The 22108-nt window shown below is 47.0% G+C and overlaps 1 long non-coding RNA gene across 1 annotated transcript; it reads right to left on the bottom strand.

The window, feature by feature from the left end:
- Window positions 1–11788: 11788 nt before the first annotated feature.
- LOC142030058 (uncharacterized) lies at window positions 11789–17662 on the bottom strand. The gene is made up of 3 exons (XR_012650076.1): window positions 14882–17662; window positions 14637–14771; window positions 11789–12033 (listed from the first exon to the last, which is right to left on the bottom strand). It is a non-coding gene; the product is annotated as an uncharacterized LOC142030058 (long non-coding RNA).
- Window positions 17663–22108: the final 4446 nt, after the last annotated feature.

Genomic DNA, 22108 nt, shown 5'->3' with positions numbered 1-22108 from the left:
ACAGGACTAATCTGCAGCCCATTACCACCAAAGCCCCTTAAATCTGTGCATTAACTTCCCAGCTGTGCTGGGAGGCTGCATGAGGAATTTCCTCAGGATACTTTTGGTTGGTGTTTCTGAACCAAAACGCGCACTCTGGGCTGATTATAGATGATTTATGGGAAAGCCAGTCCTGCAGGCTTCCCTTGGGATGCCAGACCTGCACACTTTCTTAACACTCTGCACTGCTGGGGATGAAGGATGCCCAGGATGGGGTGGGGAGGGAGGGTATTTTCACCTCCCTACAGTAACGTCTCCAAACACCAACAGAAGAGTGAGGACATGGAGGGCTGGGAAAGCCTGTAGGCATTTTGCTACATTGCAAAGAGCTGCAGAAGGGAAATTTGGGGTCTAATCCTGCTGCGTGTGAATTGTTCCTAATCTCACTCTTAGACCCAGGATCACAGGATGAAACCCTTTGCAGGGAGTGGTGCAATGAAAATAACCTCCCCAACGCTCCCTGTAAGGATGCGACTATTGTAAAAATTAACCCACCCCTACACAGTGCGAATGTGCTGGACCACTAGTTGCATCCATCGCTTTGACTCCCCTGTGCTCAGGCTGCGGTTTGGAGGGCTGCCCAGAGCACCCCGACCCACGGCACGGGTTCTGCCCCACTGGGTGCTGGCAGTGTGGGTGGTGGAGCCCCTGCAAAATCACACAACCTACAGCTGCACATGGGATGGCCAGCCCAGAGCCAGAGGTGATGGAGGAGAGGGAGCTCTCCCCTTTGATTTCTTTTATTACAGTAGTTTGTCTAATCCCTCCTCAGTGGCAGTCACATTGACAGATGGCTGCACGGGCTGCTGAAATAAAACCACAGGAGCAGTGTCACCTCTCAGGCACAGCTGAGGCTTCAGATGCTGCATTTCTTCCCTTCATTGGTAGTTAAAAAAGGAGGAAAAGACACTGACACCAGGGAAAGGCACAATATGGCATCTGGATGCATTGGCCAATGTGTAAGGTGGGCAGGGTGCCTACAGGGACAGTCCCACACTCAGCAAGGGCACCCTACCGGATGGGAGTCAGTCTCCGAAGCAGTAGAAAGGAGCTGTGTTGGCGGGGGGCAAAGCTGTATTTCCAGTAGTTTGTCTGTGCCCAAAGCCCCTTATCTTTATAAACCAGGAAAGGTAGGTCAAGGGTGTAGGAGGGAGATTGAAACGGCAAAAGCAGAAGGCGATTTGTGTGGTGGCATCTCACTGGAGACCCTAGTTCCCAAATGGACATGCTGTTTGTTAATTATCGTAGGCAGCATTGATGGCATCAATTAAAACCACCACCGATCTTGTACACCTGATGGCAGAGCCAGAGGAGTGGCACGTTGTGGGTGCATAGCGCCATAGAAGGGTGTGCATGGCAGAGCCAGTGCAGCTTGTCCTCACGCTGATTGGCATGGCATTTTTTTGGCTTGTACATATATTCGGTAGCTCCCTTCCCCTCCTTCTGGAGAAATGAAATACCACCCAGTCTGGCAGGGTAAGGCCATCTGAAAATACACCAGAAAAGTGATTGTCATCAAGCAAGCAGATCCCACTTACATGTTTCTGCAGGGCGATTCATGTAGACAGTGCACGTAGGCATGGAGAGAAGACTACACAGCAAAAATCCTTCAACCTACAGATACCATGCCTGTGAGTTTAAAAACCTTTTTCCAGACATCTTGGTCTTGACATTCTTGACATCTTGGTCATCTTGTGTGGAGCTGAGGCTTTCCTTTTGGAAGCCAGGTGCATTCTACTCTTCATGTTGTCCATCGGTGGATGAAATTGAACGCCCTACTCCAGCCCAGAGGTCTCTCAGGAGGCATATGTGCAATACTCACAAAGGTGCTATTACTAAATGCTGTGTGCTATTATTATTACTATTATTGCTACTACTACTAGTAGTAATAATAGTGGAATAATTGCTATTAATAATAGCATCACGGCCTGTGCGTCAGTGTGGTTGACTCAAGAGATGGATGATCAACGGCCATCAAAACAGCTAACATTGGTGTGTCCTCTGATGGGTTTTCAGTGAGGGCCTTATGTACACACCTTTAGCATCACCAGGGAGATGCGTTTGTTTGGGATGATTCGGCTCACCTGAAGCAGCCCAGCTCATAGCCCAGTAGGCTTCTACCATATGAAGCTTCACAAGATGTGCCTGGTGCTGCCCTGGGGCAGCCCAGCCCACAGACTGGCTTTGCTCATCTAAGCCCACCGTGGAGAAACAAGAAGGGTTGAAACCTTCCCTGCCCTGCTGAACAAGGCTCCTGCTGGCCCATGTGCCTGTCAGGTTACATGTGTTGCAGAGCTCCTTTGGAGCAGCGTGGTTGCACTTGGGTGGGATCTATCTACAGGCTTAACCACAAGCTTTTCCACGGTAGCTGCACTGTCAGGTGAAATGTTTACAACCAAAAGGGAGCATCTTCAATAGCTAGGATAATAGAAAGCCCTTCAGTAACCTCAGTAGGCTGGGGGTAGTTCTTCAGAAAGAGCCAGTGACTCCTTCAGTGCCAAGCGGCACTCAGAAGTAAGTGCCACCCACATCCTCCAGCCACTAGGAGATCTGTGGGTTTTGCTTTGGTTTTAGACAAGATCAGATGTTTACTTCAGTAAACTAATTCCTTAGAAGACAATGTCATTTGCTATCTTCTCCCTCTTGACTTGTGGTTCCCAGTCCTACGTGCTGCTCTGAGCTGATGACCAAACACTTCCCTACCTCTGAACCAAGTCATTTTGCTGCTCTCTGACCTCAAATCCACCAGCTGATGTGCATGCAGAGAGCACATAGCCACAGTGACTTGGACACCCAGAATGGTCCAGCTCTCAGAGTTTATACCTAAATGTGAATTTTGCCTTGAATGACACTTCTCTGACCCAAGCCAGTTACTGTCAGCATATCAAGTGCTTTATAAATTAGCTGTTTGGGGAGTGTGTTGAAATTACAGAGTTAGTTATGCTAAGCCATAGCCATGATAAATAGCTATGCTAAGGTAAGCTGAGATGTTTCAAGTCAAGCAGGACTACTAGATCATACGGTTTCTCACACCATCTCATTAAGTTTGACAAGAAAACAGACAAATTGTTTCTTTTCCTCCTTCTTTGCTTTTAGGGTTGCTGTTGGTGGTGGATCAGGCAGGCATTTTGTCCAGTATAGAGACTGTCTCATCAGAAATCTTTTTCTCCTCACAAGCCTCATTTTTTTACCCTCATCTCAATTGCTCTTCTTTGTGCGGGTGGCACCTCCATCCACATCAACATCCATCAACACCCGCGGTGGGAGGTATTGTGCACAAAACAAGGTCTTCTTTCCAAAACCGGTTCATCACCAAATACTTCTGATTCAAGGACCTAAATTTGACCTTGTTGAGTGGAAGTCACAGTGAAGAAAGCAGAAACATAGGGTTTGCTGCAGAGTGCCAGATGGAGCCAGCAGTTTAGTCCTCCGAAATCATGGGCCATTATATTTCCCCCAGTTATTGCAAGATGAGCAGCTTGCATTCATCCCAGAGAGGCTGCCAGGCTCGACCTGAGGATGTCAAGAAATGGTAAAACTAGGACTTCATTCAGTTACCTGCTTCAGTGCTTGATTCACTCCTTGGTCTTTTTTCTAATGTGACTGTGCAGCTTGAACCACCAGAACTTGACAGGCCTTTTTTCATTGCCCTAAAGAGCCCATTGGTATGCAACAATTCCCTCTTTAACGCATGGCAAGGAAACTGCTTCATTATCTGCTTTTGAGAAGCAAAATAGGCCAACCATCCCAACCCTTTCCTTTTCAGCCTGGATCATTACAGAGATGCTGGACATGGCAGCAGGGTCCTCTAATCCCCTGGGCGTGCGTGAAAGGGTGCGCCCTCTTCTCTGCGGGACTCGGCTCCATGCACAAAGTCAGGAGCTGCAGCACAGGCCCCCAAGGGGAGAGACCTGAGTTTGAAGGTCAGGACCTGAAGGGTTCAGGATCTGAGCTGCTCCAAGCTGAAGCAAAGCGACCAAGCGGGTCTTTTTCTCTAGTGGAAAAACCACTGGAGATTGCTGCCATGGAAAAGCGGAGTTATCGCCAAACACAGAAATATTTCCTGATCTGTTTACTAATATTTGGTGCTCCTTTCTGGACGGTGTTCAAACTGAAATCCAACCACAGGCGTCAGAAACTTCCTGCCCTCCTCCCCACCCTCCGCTCCTGCACCGGGGAGAAAATCAGGGGCGGGAAGAGCTGGTGAGAGGCGAAGAGGGAACAGGGTCGCTATTCTCATCTTGCAGAAGGGGTCCTAGAGATGCCAGGGCCGGACTCTGCTCAGAGGGGCACAGCGAGAGTCCCAGAGGCATTTCTTTGTGTGCAATAGTCCCTGGTGTTCTCATGGGGCCAAGGGCGAGCAGTGGCCGGGTTGCAGCAGGAGGGCATCAACAGGCTTTGCTTGCCCAGCCCCTTGGGCCACCTAAGCCTGCGCCGGGCTGGTTCTTAATGGAAAATAAATAGGATATTACAATTGTCTCATTATTATAGGGATGTTTACAGCTGTCTCGGCCTGTGGGGGAGGGACGGGAGAGCCAGCCAGTTTGCAACTACTGAAAGGTCAGCGCGGCGCATGCGGCTACCGTAACCCTTCGACTATATCGGGCATTGAATTGTCTACTTAATTAGTCATCCCCAGTTCAGATTTAAGAACATTAAACTGAGACGTGCATATTATTCTTTGCTAATAGCAGTCATTATACTGAAAACAGGGCTTTTTGCACAGTCTGCAAAGACATTCACTTTTGTTGCAGGTTCTTTGGTGTTTGAGGTTTCTTTGGACTAGTTGTGAATTATTAACATTATCCTATGTGGTTACAAAGCAATGGAATCCAGGGCTTTACTTCCCTGGTCTGTAAGAAATCACAGAAACAACCAGAAGCACCAACTGCTGCTCGGCATCCAGTGTGGCTGTATTTGATTGCAGCATCTGGAAGAAAACACATCTCCAACAAAACCATCAAGGTGAGATGAATTCTGCCCAGTCTCAGCTCAGGCATAATTAAATATCCATAAACAACACCTCGAAACACATAGCTGGGTTTGTTGAGTCTGGCCATGGGGAGTCTGGGGGGCATCTGAGAGCAGCCCCTGGCTGTGATTCGGGCAGGGCTGGAGGAGAGGCACCCCAAGGCAGAGCAGCTGTGCTGCGGCCGCCTGGACCTAGTGCTAGTGCCCGGGGTTTGGACTAGAGACCCACCCAGGTCCTCTCCACCAAGAGAGAAATAGATGGTTGTCAGATAATCTCTCTCGGTTTGCACATGGGCTTTCTCTAAAAATAAACCGATTTGAAAAAAAAATCCGTACTTTCCTTTCCCCATGAGCAAGGTGGGAAAGTTAATAGCAGAGCCAAATAGGACGCCAAGCTCCAGTTACATAAAACTTCTGACTTTCTGAACACACACTTGGCCCAAATTAGGCAGAAAAGACAAACCTGCTGCTTTGCTTTGCTTAATTTTTTATTTATTTTTTTTAAAGTAGAAATCCTGCAATATTTCCTTTCTGAAGCCCTGTGGCACAGTGTGAAATATACACCGCAAGACCCCTCGAGGATGTTGCCTGCAGTGGTGGGTACCTTGACTGTCCACCCTGCAGAAGTCAAGACCTCATTTCCCAACCATTGCCCTAGCTCGTTCTCCGGCCTCTCTGATCACTGATTCCCTTGGTTTCGCTCCAAACCTGAGGAGTGGTATCCCTCTCACCCACTGGGATCCCAGGGGGTGGAGGGGATTTGGGGGTGTCTGGTGGAAACACGCCTGCCTGGATTTCTGAGAAGCCACTCGTTGTGCCAGTACAAGATCCATTGAGATCTCCTCTCTGAATATTGTTTCAAGTTTTCAATCAGATTGCAATTTTAAAATTATTTTTTCATGGAAAAATCTTCCGTTGGAAAATTTCTGATCAGTCCTAAATAACACCCTGAAACCAAACTGCACTAATACCGTCTCTGCTGGATCCAAAGGGAGAAAAGCAGGCCAGGGCATCCCGCCCTGCCCTGTGACCTGCACCCCATGCTGTGACCTGCCTCTGGAGCAGCTGGGTCATTTTGGGGGATATCTTTAGATCACCTCCGCTTTGGGGTTTTTCCTTTCTCATTGCCGATGACTCTTCAGCAAATGCTTCCAGCTTAAACCAGAGCTTGTGTTGGACCAAAACAGTTTTGCATGTCAGAAATAGTCCCTTGCAGCCTGAAAAGGCAACTGTAAAAAATATGTGGAATAAACTCAAGGGGGCATCAACTCAGAAAGAGGTGCATGTGCAGCGGGGCAAAGAGTCAGCCTTCACAGTGACTCTTTAAAAGCCAGTATTGATTATTTCATCTCAAAAAGAAAAAGAGCAGAGGGGGCTTGCTCTTCCAGTGCCACGGGTGGAAATCAATGGCTTTGACTCAATCAAAACAAGGGCTTTTATCAGACAGCTCGCAGAGATTACAGGGCATCTCTGTATTTGGGGCACAGCCCTTGAGTGCTGCAGATACAGGTGGTGTATCAGATGCTAGGGCATCTCTCATTTCGGCCAAGGGAGGGGTGGATCACACAGGAGGTGACCATCAGGAGGAGCTTGCAGCATTGTGCATTGAAGATCTCCCTACTAGAAGATCTGTGTAATGCTACTTGGACCAGGTGCTTTTGGAGAGGCCACTCTGAGGCCGGAGCAAGGACCCAACTTGCTTCTTGTTCATCCCACTTCAATTTTTTACCACTATTCCCCCTTTTAGGACCAGTTAGTCTAGAGGATGAAGATTCATAGGGACTGGACTCTCCATGGGTGGTGCTGACAGATGAGCTCTCAGCTTCCAGACTTCACCTTCTGCAAACCTTTTTTCTCATTCCAGCATTAGAAGTGTCTGTTTATTGTAGGAAAACTGTGAAGTATTGCAAACATTGCTGTCTTGGGATGGCAGAAAATTAAACAAGTCCCACAGCACAGACTCAAACTGTAAACTGGGAAGTGCTGCCTGAGATCAAAAAGTGGACCACCACAACTGGCCAGCACAGGGATGGTGGCTTGCTCAGTGTTTTAACAAGCACTTTGCACTTACGTGCTGAAGGATCTGAACTTAAAGCCAGGGTTTCTTCAGTGCAACCTCCAGAGACAGCTCTCTGCCCCATAAGATTTCTCATACAAGCTGACAGCTGGCTTTGCAGAGGGCACTGTCTTTGTCTTGCAGATATAGTTGCCACTCCTGTGCGGACACCAGTAATTTGGGCTGTCATCTTGCAAACTTACGTACATGTGCAGTTTAGGTAAGTTTTTGAAGGGTAGCAGACATGTAGGTCTCTCAAGGATCCAGACCTTGGGGTTTTCTGTTTTGTTTCTAAGATTGAAATTTAAAATAATTTTTTATTAGGTCAAGAGTTAGCCTTCAGTCATGCCAAGAGCTTTCTAGTTTGGAGAAATACTTTACAGGTATGAGCACGTTCTGATTTGCCCCTCCTAACAAGCCATTCATAGACTCACTTTGATCTGGCAAGAAGGACATCCTTCTCTAAGACTTGGCTTGTTGCACAGATCTGCATTACAATCGTCGTTCATCTCCTGTGACCAAAACACTCTGAGCTGGGCTTGGTGGAAGGGTTTGGTGGGTTGCAGAAATGCACAGCAAACACAGCCAGTTAAGATGGGAGGCCAAGAACCCGCTCTTAGATTCAAGCTGAGCCCCTCTACGAACTTGAAATGGCATAAGAGGCACCAGAACCCAATGGAGATCCTCCAGAATGAAGCGATTTGGAAAGCTCTCCTTGCACCTTCTGTTTTGCAGTGTTAGAGAGGCCCTCTGGTCATTAGCTAGGATGTGTCCTCGGTGTAGCTACCAGTGTTACCTTGCCCTAAGAGCTGGTAGGTGACAGCATCAGAAACATGAAGAGCTGCTGGGGCCTGGCCAAGTTTTCAGATGAAGACACCTAACTATGTAAGTACCTACAAGGTACCTTCACAGGCTGCCCAGAAACTTCACTGCCCATTTACACTCCTAAAAGGAGCTGCTGGCTCCAGGGCTCATCTGAAAACCTGACCTGAATGATGGTCGGGAGGGAAGACACCTGCCTCAAGTTCACTTTAGCTCAAGTCTATACCACTGGGCAGATCCATGCTAATCAAACCCATCTCTGCCTGAAAGATCAGCAAAGAGCAACATTTTGCAAGGGAGAAGCATTGCTCCGCTGGCATCGATACTTCTAGCGCAGCTGCCATTTTCATCGGCTTTAGGTCTCTGGTTTAATAACTTACAGCTCACTGTGTGCATCTCATGTTCTTGTTTATTCCAGGCTGAAATCAGCATTAAGTCGCTACAGAATTTGTTTACTTTGCTGTTGTCAGTAGAAACTAAAGGTCAAATAATCAGAACTGAGCCTGTGGATATAACTCAGTATCTGTTTATATTTTTGCTGACAAGTATTAATAAAAAATATTTGTTTGGCCAAGGAGGCTCCATGGAGCAAACAAAGGTGGCCATGTAGTTGAAAAATGGAGAAAAATAAGTCAAGCATCCCCACAGCAGAAAACACAGGGACAAGGGAGCCTGTCACCAGTAGTCCTACATGGAGCAAAACCAGGGCTTTTAGAGAAAACCATGATTCCTTGCAAGAGCTGCTCTTCCTCCTCACTAACCTCCAAGAAATGGTTCCAATGCTGAGAGGAGCAACCTGTAGTGAAGATGAGCCTCGCACTGCCTTGGAGAGCTCTGGCTGCATCTGACCAGGAAGCCCCATCCATGAAGATGGCATGAAAAGCAGCTGTAATGTCCATGCTGTGACCTGGAAGCTGTGCCCCGTGGTAGCCCAGAGGTGGCAGATGCAGATGGGGCAGCAGACTTGTTCAACCCACCCTTAAGCCTCATGTTCACTGCTGGTAAAGCACAACTCAGTTGGAGGAAACCCGGATGTGCCTACTTTCCTGTCACCACTCCTCCCCACATCAGGAGAGAAGCACAAGGCTGGTGCTTCTGGGGCTCAGCCTGCACCCCTGGAAGCAGAATTTGGCTTGGCAGGGAAGCCTTGTGTGGCTTCATAGTCACAGTCACCTCGTAAATCTTTCTACAATGAACTAGAAGCCACTGTGTATTTTCTTCTACAGCTCCCAACACTGCAAGGCTGAGGCATCTATTGCAACAGGATAGAATCATACAATCATAGAATGGGTTGGGTTGGAAGGGACCTTAAAGATCACCTAGTTCCACCCTCCCCGCCATGGGCAGGGACACCTTCCACTAGACCAGGTTGCTCCAAGCCCCATCCAACCTGGCCTTGAACACTGCCAGGGATGGGGCAGCCACAATTTCTCTGGGCAACCTGTGCCAGTGCCTCACCACCCTCACCCAGTGAAGAATTTCTTCCCTACATCTAACCTAAATCTAGCCTCTTTCAGTTTAAAGCCATTACCCCTTGTCCTATCACTACATGCCCTTGTAAATAGTCCCTCTCTGGCTTTCTTGTAGGCCCCCTTTAGGTACTGGCAGGCTGCTGTAAGGTCTCCCTGGAGCCTTCTCTTCTCCAGGCTGAACAACCCCAACTCTCTCAGCCTGTCTTCATAGCAGAAGTTCATCAGCCCTCTGATCATCTTCATGGCCTTCCTCTGGACTCGCTCCAACAGGTCCATGTCCTTCTTATGTTGGGGGTCCCAGAGCTGGACGCAGTACTGCAGGTGGGGTCTCATGAGAGCGGAGTAGAATGGGGGGGAATCACCTCCCTCAACCTGCTGGCCACACTTCTTTTGATGCAGCCCAGGGTACAGTTGGCTTTCTGGACTGCAAACGCACATTGCCAGGTCATGTTGAGCTTCTCATCAACCAACACCCCCAAGTCCTTCTCCACAGGGCTGCTCTCAGTCCATTCTCCACCCAGCCTGTATTTGTGCTTGGGATTGCCCTGACCCATGTGCAGGACCTTGCACTTGGCCTTGCTGAACTTCATGATATTTGCTCGGGCCCATCTCTCAAGCCTGTCAAGGTCCCTCTGGATGACATCCTTTCCCTCCACCATGTCGACTGCACCACACAGCTTGGTGTTGTTGGGGAACTTGCTGAGGGTGCACTTGATCCCACTGTCTGTGTCGCTGACAAAGAAGTTAAATAGCACCGGTCCCAGTACTGACCCCTGAGGAACACCACTTGTCACTGGTCTCCACTGGGACATGGAGCCATTGGCTGCAACTCTTTGAGTGCGACCATCCAGCCAATTCATTATGCACCGAGTGGTCCATCCATCAAATCCACGGCTCTCCAACTTAGAGACAAGGATGTCATGCAGGACAGTGTCAAACGCTTTGCACAAGTCCAGGTAGATGACATCATTTGCTTTTCCCTTATCCACCAATGCTGTAACCTCATTGTAGAAGGCCACAGAATTTGTCAGGCACAATTTGCCCTTAGTGCAGCCATGTTGGCTGTCACCAATCACCTTATTTTCCATGAGCTTGTGTTGGAAATGTGGAAGATCACACAAAACTAGCACTACTTAGAATGGCTCTAAGTATTTCAAGATTATAAGATTCCCAACTAGATAGGTACACAGGGAAAAGACAAACTAAAAACACACTGAGGAAAAAATTTCTGTGCAATTAGAGCAATTTAAACTTAGTGGTTTTCCACTATTTTACCCCACTGGAACGGTACCTCATTGATGAGGTTGCAGTGCTGAGCTTTGGCTACTCAGGCACAGCGGAGAGCTGGATCTCACTTCTCTGGTTCAAGGTTTCCTAGCCTTACAGAGCTGAACAGACACCCCTGTGTATCCTCTGAGTGTAAGATCTCTTAGAGAGGTGTTTCTAATATTCTTGGGCTTGACCAGCAACCAATACTCTTGGGTTTGATCTTTGCAGTGAGGCAGTGAGAAGTTTCTAGCTGCAAGTGTTCACACCATTGGGGCAACAGCAGTCCAGTTCCTCCAGGACAGGACTATCACTTTTTCCCACCTCCCACCAACAAATACATGTCCTTCTCATTTATTACCCCTCTTCTTTGGGGAAGAAGTTGAGGTAGGAGAGGAAAAAGCATCTATAGAGTCAAAAGAGGATTTCACTTAGAAGTTTGAGCCCTCTCACTCTACCTTGTCCCATCTCTGCCAGACCATGCCCCATGCCTCAAACACTCCGCACCAAAGCCTCTTCCTTCCTTGGATGAGTTGGATTAGAAAAGAGAGGCTCTGTTATTATGGAAGAGTCTTTGTGATGCTTGGGTAATAACTAACACCACTGTATCATCAATAACTAAAGCCCACTTGTCTCTTTACAGTGAAGCACTGGGATTGTTTTGTTGAGTCTTCATTAGTATCTGCCATGAGGAAACCAGTATGTCTAAAACAAGGAATCATGCAAAACTGGAATGAAACTTCCATCAAGTTGGGGAAAAAAGAGCAGCAAGGTTTCATTTTTAAGTCATCTGCTCAGTAGCTCTTGTGGGTTCAAAGGGGGCAAAGCTTCAAGATACTTCAATAGCATTACATGACTTCCGATTCGTTAGCATGGGGCTGTGAGTAATTCCGAAACCCTCACCTCTGAAGCAGAGCCAAATGGCAGCAAGTGAATTACCCAGAAGACTGAGACCCTTTTCTGCTGGCAAAATAAGCCACGAACACATTGCAAATTGCACACGTTTCTTTGCTTATTCAGCATTTTGGTGCAAGCAGCTTTTATCTTGTCAATATTGCTTACCAATTCAGTTCATGAATGATTGGATTGTGAGATATCCTGTACTTCTTTTAGTCAGAAACCTAATAACAGAAGCTTTCTGAAACAGAATACGTTTTTACACTTTCACACAAGTTTGGGGTTTTTATTTTTCCATCCTTCAATTTCTGAACTCTGGGCTTCATCATTAAATGTTTAGCTTGAATCAGGATGTAAAGCAGAAATCACTCATGCACGATGCCTTGCTCATTACATCCGTCTTCACAAGGGAACGTCTCTCTGATTTCCTGTGTCAGAAGAACACGAAAATCCCTGTATTGGTGCAAATCCACTAAACCCAGGATCCTGTCTTGAACTCTGGCCAAAAACCTGGGGAAGAGAGTAAGAATAAGAAAAACATGCAGGGAAATTTCACCTGGGTGCTCTCACAGCTTCTGGTACTTTGCTGCTCAGGGATTTTATGAAATAGGTCATTTTGGAACCAATCAGTACCCTTGAATGAATTCCTCATTCATGAACTTGTTCATCGCCCTTTTAAACTCACAAAACCTCCTCACGCCCCCAAAACCATGCACCAGGGGACCACCCTGTGGGGGAAACGTGTCCTGAAAGCAACACTCCCCTCTTGTCCAACCTGAACCAACCTCCAGCTGAAGTTAGTGCCATCTGATACACTCTAATTTTTTATGGCAGGAGAGGCCATTCCTGATCTTTCATTCTCCCCAAAGCCTTTGCAGCTCTGTTGTATCCCTTCTGAGGTGGGAAGACTAAAACTGCACCCAGCATCCAAGACACAGGAGCATGGTGGATTTGTGCTGCAGCATCATGATGCTCTCTTTTCCTTTCCTGGTAATTCCCTATGGTTTTTTGGCTTTTTTGATGCTCCTGAGCAATGGACTGGTGCTTTTATGGGACCACCCATCAAAACATTGGGATCTTATTCTGGAGTGCTCATCATCAGCCAAAGCCCATCATCTCATATGTGGCACTTGGGTTATTTTCCCTTTGTGCATCACTTTGCACCCAGTTAGTGAATCTGCAGTTCTTCAGTGTTGTCCCTCAGCTTTATGATTCTGCAAAACGCAGCAGCAGCAGCAACATTCCTCTTTTCCAAGTTGCAAACAAATGTGTTGAAAAGCCCGGATTTCAGTAATGGGGAGTTTCCTATGCTGCAACTTGTGCTGATGCCTCTGGGCTCTCACTGTGTCCCTCTGAGCAAAGTCTGGCCCCAAATACCAAATCTCTCTAGAAATACCTACACCCTCACTGAACTGCATCCTCACTGACACCAGGGGCTCCTGGTGTCCCCAGGCACAGCATGGTCTTTCCACACCTAGGGGTAGAAATGGGGATGGGGCACCTCCAACTGTCTTTTGAACATTGCCTAAGTTCTGAGGAATGAGCCTGGAGCTCCAAAAATCTGCAATGACAAGGAAATCATTTAGTTTGCCTTTTCACAGAGGCAGCAAGCCAGGGTTTTACCCTGGTTAATGACCTAAAATGCAAATAAGGTAAATATCCTCATTTGTGTAGGATTCCTTCTATTTTACATCAGAGGCAGTTTGGTCTCCATCCCTCAGACAGCTATAAACCTGTTAAGACTAAAATAACTGAGGTAGCACCAATCCGGGAAGATTAAGCCAGTATTTTATAGCTAGCGTGCTGAAGCAGATATGTCCTTGTATGCAATATTGGACAGTGAGATATTTGTGGTAGCGTCTCTGGGTTTAACCACTCTATTATTGTGCTTTTCTGGAAGCATGCCTAGGAAGATGCTGAAGTTCAGCAAATGGAAACTGAAATCCTAGTACTTTTTAATTTATTAGCCACTGGTCCACGCTCAAGAAAAGGCATTTTTGCAAAGACCCTTTTTGAAAACCCAAGAAAAAGCAAACGCAACACAGGAAAAACCTGTTCAGCTTGAGCTCTGCTCAAATCTTTGAGGTCCCAGGAGGTCCTGACATCTCCAGCAGCTTCATCATGGATTCACCTGCCTCTTCTGGCAAGAAGGCTGCCAGTCATGTGTGCCAGCCCAGGCAACCCTCTTCCCTTCAGTGGGGCTCCCGTTCATTTTGCGACATCCTTTCCCCAGCCATGAAGTATTGCCTCCAGTCCCACCTGCCCTGCCATGGGAGGAGGAGTAAGGATTCAGCCCAGCTGCCCCTACTTCAAAGGGCTGTTACAGGGGATTCTTAATTAACCTTACACCCCACTTAAACGTAAACCAACGTGAAAGCGCCAAGGCTGTTCCCTGTTGAGGGACAGCTGGTTTGCATAAGATATTGTTTCTTTTTCGTGTATGGACATATGGGTTGCGTTAACATTTTGGCACATGGCAAGAAGTGGATGAACGTTTCTTTCTACTGCCTCCTTCAGCTGGTGCCAACATTGAGGATCATTTCTATGGGTCTGCTGGCTTCAATGGGGAATAGTCATAGGTTTCATAGGGCAAGTCGGAGACCTTGGGCCAATGCGCTTCACGGATGTGAATTTTGCACTGCCTCGCTGCCACGGGAGCACCCACCCGGGGACCGCTGGCTTGCCTGGGATTTAGCCATGGGGACGTGCTGGGACGCCAGCCCCGGGGGGTGGGGGGATGCATCTGGAAATGGGCACGAGGCTGCAGTAGGACCTGACTCTTCTTCAGCCTGTGGATTGGACGTCCTCATCAGGACATTTTAATTACTTTTTTCCAAATAATGTCACTTACCCTGATGCTTATGTTATTTATAAGTGAGCACTAATTCAATGATAACCATGGATTCCTACAGTGGGCACCACTCTGTAAAATGATTTAAAGAGAAGAGAGCATGCTCTGAAACACTGGCCTAAATAAATCTGCAAAGTTACATACATATATATTATTTCTTTAAAAGTTGCAGAAGCTGTTTTAGCTGTCCAGAAATTCTGATCTTATGGCAGATGTGGACTGAGTCTGAGACGAGAATTTACTGTCACACATGCTTTCTTACCAGGTCTTCACTGGAAGATGCACAAAACACTGCCTATCCTGCAGAGCGACTCCATCTTCTACATTGCGTACCAGAACAATTCAAGCATGACCATACTGCAGTTCAAGGTATAGACGCTTCGTGCAGGGACCAATACTAGGTAAAATAAATTTAGAAAATGCATACAAGAATACTTTTTAAAATTTTAAAATTTAATTAAATTCACATCTAAAAAAAGAAAAAACAAAGGTTGTCTTCTTATTTACCTCTGGACTTTTGAGGGTCTATGGTTTGACCTGGTCCAAGTCTTTTGCAGCCAGCAGGAAGAGATATTCTGTAAGCAGGAGCCAAGAGGCTTTTATGTTTTACCAATTTTGTCACTGTATCAAACGACAAAGTGTTTGTAAGTTGCGATTTACAAGGAAGATGTTTCCAAGATGTCCGAAGGTGAAATGCATCAAGGGGAGTTATTGTTCCTATATCTCCCAACACTTGTCAATTCTCTCGTCTTCTGCTGTTTGAAATACTGATATTTTGTTAAACAAACAAACCCCCACACATACACAAAAACCCCAAACCCTCCCCCAAACCTTTCCATCTCTCATATCTCTATGCTCCAACACCCCAGCTGGTCCCATGCCACTGTCCTTAAGCACTGCAGTGCTGCACAGCGTCGCTCTGCGGATGGGTGGGTGGGCGCTCCTGCCCAGGAGGTAGGACCTGACCCCTACCCACATGGAGCTCACCGTGCCTGCCTACCTAAAAAACCACCACCAACAAAGAAACCCAGCGCTGTGCCTAAGGGTGAGGGAAGAACAACGCTGGGGCTAGAAAACCCTTCCCCTGTGCTGGAGCAACTCTGTCCTATGCCATCTTTCACTTGGGCTGGTTTCCACCCAGGTCTCCATGGACAGAAGCTACAGCAAAAGTCCTCACCACAATATACCTTGTGTGAGCAGCAAGAAGTTAGTCTGTAGCCCCAATCTGCACATCCTTCTATTTGTCTCTTGAGGAAAGTTTCTAGGAGAATTGCAAAAGAGTGTAAAAAAAGTGAAAGTTATCTTTGAAGAAATGTGCAGAAGAACAAATAGTCTTATTTTTCAGACTGCTCACCAAAACATTTCATAGGGAGTACAAAGGATGTGAATTTCAAGATTAAAGAAGAGAATAGAATTTGCTGAACAAACTGATTGAGGAACAGAAAGGACCTAAACTGATATTAGCTTACCTAAGGCTAAACAGAAAATCTCCGCTTGTGTCAGGAATACATCTCCCAAAGCTTGTACAAAAGCCATACAAGAATTAAAAAACTATTAAGCCAGTAATGTAACAAGATTTCTGTGTCGATCTACGCCTAGGAAGATTATGACTATGCGTTTTACATTTCCACTCCATCTTTCTGTGTCATAGGAATGGATGTATTCATACCTGCATGATGTTTTCACACAAGCACTACAGGTTTTGGGGAACTAGCCCAGGAAATTTCTCACCATGTTGCCTTATGGCAAGTAAGCTTTAATGGGAGCACCAGGATTTGAGGACCTTTGAGAAACTGGTGTCTAGAGGATTTTCCTGAGGACAAGTGGACTTGGTCTCAATTTTAAGACATCAACACCATTATCTCTCGGACCAAGAGTCATCCTTTCATGGGAACTGGTGATTGCTCCTGTGACCTCTTATCAATCTCACAAGAATAAGATGAAGAAGATAGTGAGCATTGCCCAGTTGCCCCAAATGCCTCAGTCTTGCATGGTCCTGCCACTCACCAGCCATCCGGCTAAGGAAGTGGTAGGATCCTGTATCCAAGATAGTTACAGCCTGTTGCCATCATCTCCGTGAGCCTGCAGGCAAGCCAGGTGGGACCATGAACAGTCAGCTGGTCAAGAGCCAGCAATGACACTGATGGGCATAGCTGGTGGCCAGGCGTAAATCAGTCCTGCAAACTCAGGAGCACAAAACAGTCTCTCGTGCACAAGGTGCACCCCAAGGAACACAGGGACGACACAAACTTGCAAATATTGAGTATGACCTGCAGCACTGCCACCAGGAAAGGGAGGCAGGAGATCTTTGGCAAACAGCCGTAGAGGCAAACAAAGAGGGAAGGAAGTGTTAGAAACATTGCTTCCCTCTGTGGCATTACGGGAGATGCCAATTTTACACAGGCTGTCCTGAATGTCCCTTGAAGAACAGGAGATTTTGTTCGCCCTTGATCCAAACAGACATGGAGGATGCCCCTTTTGCAGTAAGCGGATATCTGCATCTCCTTGGGAAGTCCATCAGACCACATCCATGGGAACTGACAAAGGTGGGCAGCCCTCAGGAACGAGGGCAAAATCCTCTCCACCAAAGTCAGGCACCAAAACCAGGTGGAAAAAAAACCATGAAGGCAGTAACATACTTCACTCCCAGCCTTTGGTGCCTGTGGTGGGTTGACCCTGGCTGGATGCCAGGCGCCTACCAAAGCTGCTCTATCACTCCCCCACTCAGCTGGACAGGGGAGAGAAAATATAACAAAAGGGTCATGGGTCGAGATAAGGACAGGGAGAGATCATTCACCAATTATGAATTTTGCCACTTCATGGGCAAAAGAGACTCAACTTGGGGAAATTACTTTAATTTATTGCCAATCAAATCAGAGTAGGATAATGAGAAAATAAAAACTAAATCGTAAAACACCTTCCCCCCACCTTCCCTTCTTCCCAGGCTTAACTTTACTCCTGATTTTCTCCAACTCCTCTCCACCAGCAGTGCAGGGGGATGGGAAACGGGGATTGTGGTCAGTTCATCACACCTTGTCTCTGCTGCTCCTTCCTCCTCAGGGGCAGGACTCCTCACACTCTTCCCCTGCTCCACCATGGGGTCCCTCCCGCGGGAGACAGTCTTCCATGAACTTCTCCAATGTGAGTCCTTCCCACAGGCTGCAGTCCTTCAGGCACACACTGCTCCAGCGTGGGTCCCCCACGGGGTCACAAGTCCTGCCAGAAAACCTGCTCCGTGGGCTCCTCTCTCCATGGGTCCACAGGTCCTGCCAGGAGCCTGCTCCAGTGTGGGCTTCCCATGGGGTCACAGCCTCCTTCGGGCATCCCCCTGCTCTGGCGTGGGGTCGTCCCCAGGCTGCAGGTGGAGATCTGCTCCACCGTGGACCTCCCTGGGCTGCAGGGGGACAGCCTACCTCACCGTGGTCTTCCCCATGGGCTGCAGGGGAATCTCTGCTCTGGCACCTGAAGCATCTCCTCCCCTCCTTCTGCACTGACCTGGGGGTCTGCAGGGCTGACAAGCCACCCCTGTAGCCCCCCTGCTACCAAAACCTGGCCACGCAACCCGAGACAGTGCCCTACCAAGCAGCCTCACCAGTGCCAGAAGCAGAGACAGGGGAAGGTGAATGCCCCATTCCAACCCACCAGTGCAAATCAGGAGGGCAGTGCTGAGATAGTGCTGGAGGAGCTTGGCAGAGCTAACTCCATCATAACCCACACGCGCACAGAAACCCTAAGCCAACACGTGCAGAAGGTGCCATCATCTCCCAGGACTTGGCCGCAGGTTTGGACAGACAGATAGGTATGAAGGAGGACTTCTTTGTACTTAAAAAAAATAGGCTGTGGTGAGACTCTATGGCAGGTGCTGGAGATACTGGCTTTACAGGACCCTTCAGAGACAAATGCACCAATGCTGCAAGGTAGAGACACACCAGAAGTTTCCAGAAGGCCTCCAAGGCCACATGGTCATAACCTGCTCCAGGGTAGGAGGACACCTTCATCAGCTGCTTGAGCAAGAACACCCAAAGCTCAGGTCTTACGCTTCATCCAAAGTTTGCAGAAGAGGCAGCAGCAGGATCTCTCAAGTCCCCTGCAAGGCAGTAGCCAAGACAGGGTCAGAAGTTGATACACCATGCACAAGAACAGCACAAAGTCTTCGGGGAGGGCAGAAGAGTGAGCTCGGCAGAGAAAGGCACTACTCAGCATGGAGGACCATGCGGCAGAGCATCCTGACTCAACAAGGGCGGAGAGGACCTGCGACCATGGAGATGGCTTTGTTGTCTTCACTCCACCCAGTAAGCAGGCAGAGAGGGGCTGACTGCAGCCGTTGCCGATGGAGCAAGGGAAAAGAGTCCAGCTTTGCCTGGCTGTGCGCAAGGATGCTCTGGTGAGATCGCCCGTGAAGCACCTCTTTGGCAAGACTTCCTTGCTCTTTAAGTATGACAGACGGGGGCTGCTGTGAACTTCTATAATACAAAGTCTAAACAACATTTCAACCTTTCTGCTATTTAGCATGGCCCTTATTGCATAATAAACTAGAGACAGGGATAATGCATGACCAACATAGGTCAATGAGGCAGGGAAAAGTAGAAAAGTTTCTGGCACAGATGCTCAGCTGCTATGCATTGACATAAAACTATTGACTCCTGTTGAGCCCTGAAGATTCACACAGAGCAATGCTTCAGCCTCCTACACGCAACCGCTTGTTTTTTATTCTTTCAACAAGACTTTTTTTGCACAAAATGAAAACAGAGTTGGACCCACAACATTTGAATATCAATGGCAGGAGTTCAGACATTACCTCCATGCAAAGAAACATCCCTTAATGCTTGTTTTAATGTCAAGGAACCCCCGGCAGGTAGATGTTCCTTCCACTGCAGCCCAGAGGAAGGCACTCATTTAAAAATGAATAGTTTTGCTTCTATTATGCCATTATCCCACAAATTCTTGCATTTTATTGGCTGAGGGCTCTGCATCACACCTTGGGTTGCCTGCAGTGCTTTGCAGGTTGTGGTTTGTTCTGTTCCTGTGCTAACAGGGCTGAAAAGAGCAGAACCTCCCCATAGCTGCCTCTTTCTCTCTGTGAAAACTATTTCTTTAATCAGACTGATTATCAAAATCGAGGTCATGACGCAGGTATGTTTGAGAAACTATTTTGTGTGATTAGGGGTGGGGAAAAGAAAAATCAGGGCTTGCTAGATCAGCAAGCTGTGACCTTGCCTCCAAGGTGAGCAGGCCACAGAAAGAAATTAGGTCCATCGCACAATGTTAAGCAGAAGACTGCTCCATTTAGGCAAGAAAAAATGACTATGTAAAACTAAAACAATGAGTAATGGAAACTAAACTTAAAGTTTATGGGTACCCATGCTTCATAAAATGCGTATGTGGGGGGATAACAGTTTGCGAGAATGAAGAAAACTTTCTATCACCTGCTACTTACTGTGGAGGATTTTCAGTATCAATTATTAATACACACCTTGAAGTCAGCAGGCTCAGGTCCAGTTTCCCCAGCAGCCTGCAGAGACTGGTGGAGCTCTCCACCCAGCTGACAGCTGCCTCCCAGCTGCCCTGCTGGCATTGCAGAAGCTGATGCCATTTTGCAGCCTGACACCATCAGTGGTGGAGTTTTTTTATAGTTTCAAGATGGATCTTACAGACTGGACCTCTCGTCGGTTTACTCTGCAGTCCATACATCCAATGTCAGTACCTTTTTTCTTCCCCTGGGTTTTCTTCAGGCGATGCTAAACAGGTCTCTGACGCATTAAAACAAGAACCCCCTTGGCTTATGGCCATGTAGTCTTCCTGACAGGGATTTTTGGTTTCTTTATATTCCCTTTAGATGTGGCATTTGTGCTTTGAGACATGCAAAGGATCAGGACAGGCACTGTGGTGTTGGTGAGGACAGTGCCCACACTCAGTTTCTATTAGGCCATTTTTAATGACAAAAAAATTCCTTTTAAATGTTTCCAGAGTAGAAACCAGACCTATAACTACTGAAAACAGGATAATATTCAACACTTCACCAACTCAGATAAGCAATGTGAAAAAGAATTTAATGGATATTTTGAACTGGATCATTGAAATGAGCAAATGGACCACTTCCAACAGTGAAGGGAATAGGATAGTCTTGACAAAACCAGACTGTCCACCTTTACACCAAACAGCAGAAATGCAACATGGGTAAAAGAGCAGTGGCATCCCATTGTTGTATGCAGCAAGATGAGGGCAGAAATGACACAGAAGATGGGAATTTGTCATGGCTTTTGCTGGCTGGGCTGATGCACCTTGCTCTTCAATGATGGAGAAGGATAAAACAGGAGGTTGATCATCTCATGACATAATTTTTCTGTATCCATAGCGATCACACCAGTCAAAGTCACACAGATACCTTGGACCTGACCCATTAGTAGATTTGCTGAGAAATGGTGAAGGTTGGCAACTCCTAGGTCACAGGATTAAGACAACCTTGGTTTGTCCCATAAATCTCTCTCCCTAGGTGCAACTGGGCCTTTCCTTGGGAAAACAAAAGTGCCCTTCCTTTTAGCTGATGGCAATGGCATCTCCAGTTGTAGCTTAAATCCACTTTAGCAGGCAAAGTCTCAGTGCTCCCAGCAAGACAAATTACCTAGGCACGGACCTCCAGGATCTTCTTTCACCCTGAGCTGGAAGGGAGAATTAATACAGATACACCAACAAGATTCATCCTTTCATCCCTGTGCTTTTGCTTCTCTCCTGTCAGCAAAAATGACACATTTTCCTGTGATTTCTAGAGCAGATGAAACATGAGAAGACATATATGCACCTGGACACGTGTCCACACGCCTGATGCAGTGAGCTTCACTCCAGCCAGCAGAGTTGATGCTAACATTGATGACATGTTTCCAGCTGTTGGTCTGGTTTTATTCTTCTATCAAACAGTCACTTTTAATAAAAAGCTGAGCCTTTTTTCTCTCTTACAGAATCTGTGAATGCCTCATATGGTCAAGAAACTGAGATTATTCATAACCATAAACACTATGTATAATTTTTGCTTGTTATAACTCTGTCCAGATGCTGGTACTCTCTGTGCCCGTGGAAATTAGGCACTCTCCTCTTTCCAGCCTCTCCAAGAACCTCAGCGCTGTGACTCACAATGAAAAAAAAAAAAAAAAAAGAATGGAAAGAATGCAAAGCAAATGCATACAGCTCCTAGTATTTTATTTGTCCTGGATCTCATGAAAGGGAATCAGAGCTTTGATACTGAAAACAACAGAGGTCTTATAATGATGCTGAAGTGTTATTTTTTTTCCTTGAGCAACACTGAGATTTTTCTGTTCCTCCTCTTCCTTTCAGTAAGCAGTAGTCTCTGCATTTGGTCCAAGCAACAGTTGTCTCATGTGGGAGGAGCCCCAAAAGCCAAACAAGTGAAGGTAGAAATGAAGGCCAAAGATAAAGGCTTCTTTGGAAACAAAAGAAGTCTTTCTCTAGATTTCAGCTCTCAATATTTCGCAAGAGCTAAAACCACAAGAGGCAGGTTGGTTTCAGCAAGGGTGTGTTCACAAATAGCCCAAACACATACATCTCTGAGAGTAGAGCTATTCCCATTGGCACTCCTCCATTGCTCTCAGGAAGCAGTGAGCTTAGCCGACACACACAAAAAGGGTCTCAAAGTTTAGCCCTAGCAGACAGTTTGTGCTCTCTTGCCAAAACTCTGGCAGGCTGCCCTTTCCTGCAAGCTAGAGCTAACTTCAAAACTGA

The sequence above is a fragment of the Buteo buteo genome, chromosome 4, assembly GCF_964188355.1.
Source record: "Buteo buteo chromosome 4, bButBut1.hap1.1, whole genome shotgun sequence".
NCBI lineage: Eukaryota > Metazoa > Chordata > Aves > Accipitriformes > Accipitridae > Buteo > Buteo buteo.
Note: the sequence above shows the minus strand (reverse complement) of the source record. Positions and strands in the feature narration are given on the sequence as shown.